This window comes from Propithecus coquereli, unplaced genomic scaffold (genome assembly GCF_000956105.1).
Source record: "Propithecus coquereli isolate 6110/MARCELLA unplaced genomic scaffold, Pcoq_1.0 Scaffold343, whole genome shotgun sequence".
In the NCBI taxonomy this organism is placed as follows: Eukaryota; Metazoa; Chordata; class Mammalia; order Primates; family Indriidae; genus Propithecus; species Propithecus coquereli.
The window spans coordinates 338,763-340,463 of NW_012149097.1; positions in this window are offsets into that span (position 1 = coordinate 338,763).

The following is a 1,701-nucleotide window of genomic DNA, read 5'->3' on the forward strand; positions in this document are numbered from 1 at the left end:
TTTGATCTTGCATAATTAGACAAGTTGTGGCACCTTCATGGAGGTGAAAATTGGACCAGCTTGGAACTGGATTGTGAATGTTGGTCCTTGACATTAAGTTTGAGGCACCTTTGCAAAATCCAGAGTGGAGACATAGCAGTCATTGAGATGGACTGGAGTGGCGCTCAGAGTAGAACCAGAGAATCGGAATGAAAAGTTGGAGCTGTAGCAAGTGTTTACATGGTAACGAAAGCTGAGGTCTTACATGCTATTTCTTGAGGGGAAAGTATATAGTGATACAAGAAGAGCTAAGTAAGCTTATCTATCATCATTAACTGTGGACCACTCCTCCTTTCCTGAAAAAAACAATAGAGTTCCGCAAGATGAGCACTGATCAGTGTCCTTGGCAATTTATATTTTTCCCACTTCTTTACCTTTCTCTGTACCCATGCCCGTTGTTTGCCATGTGACTTTGCAGTGATACTACAAGTGAAATAAACTTCCTGACCCACTGAAAGTGGGCATGGCCATCTGACTAGTCAAGTATGGTGACTAGAGTAAATAATAATGTATATTTCAAAATTGCTAAAGACTAGATTTTAAGTGTTCTCACCACAAAACAATGATGAGTATATGAGGTGCTAGATATGTTAATTAGCTTGATTTAATCATTGCATGATGTATACATATATCATAACATCACATTGTACCCCATAACTATACACAGTTACTCTTTGTCAATTAAAAAATGTGAGTGGAAATGACAGGTCGATAAATCTGAGCCTAGACTATAAGAGGCATGGCATGTTTCTGTTTCCCTCTCCTGTGCATCTGCCATCACCATGAGAAGAATATACACTGACTGCCCTCTGTTTCCCTCCGAATGAGAGACACGTAGACTAGATCTGAACCAAACAAATGGCCCGAGTTAATCCCAGCCCAACTCACCTGAGTCAGCCGAACCTTGGCTGACTGGAAGACACATGGACGAGAAACGAATGCTTTCATTGTGTTTCTCTGAGTCACATAGCCTTGCTCTGGGAACAGCTGGCTAATACTGCCACAGCGACCACTGTTGGCCTATTGATAGCTGTTTTGGGCAGTGATGGGGTGGAAACCTGACTGGGAGGGTACTGCGGAGTGAGGGAGACATTGGAAGAGAAGGCGAGACAATAGCCAGAAAGGGACCAGGAAAGGGCTTTTTGTTTTTGTTTTTGTTTTTGCAACAGAAAAAGAGTGGAATATGTTTAAATGGTATGGGATGGAACTAATTGGGAGGAAGTGGCTGATTATATAGAAGAACAAAGAACAATGGAGAGTGTGTCCTGAAATAGTGAGAGGAATGTGATTTAAACACAGGCAGACGGATTGGCCTTCATGGAACAAGGAGTGTATCGACTCTGATGTGGCAAAAGAGAATTGATAAGGAAGGAGGAGTTTGGGTAGACTTAACTCTGCTGAGGGAGCCTTGAGGGTATCCCTTCCCATCCCCGAGTGATACACCTTTTCTGTGAAGGAAAGAACAATATAACCTGCCTAAAATTAGTCTAGAAGCCTCATCTGACCACACCCAAATGATACGGATGATAAATACGGAACCCATCTATTTGTTATGCTCCTACAGATGATGCTCTTCAAAGGCTACAGCTCATGGTTTGGTTTTGTGGAACTGCAGCATTTGGATGTGGACAACTACAAAACATTGCTGAGAGAAATTAGAGA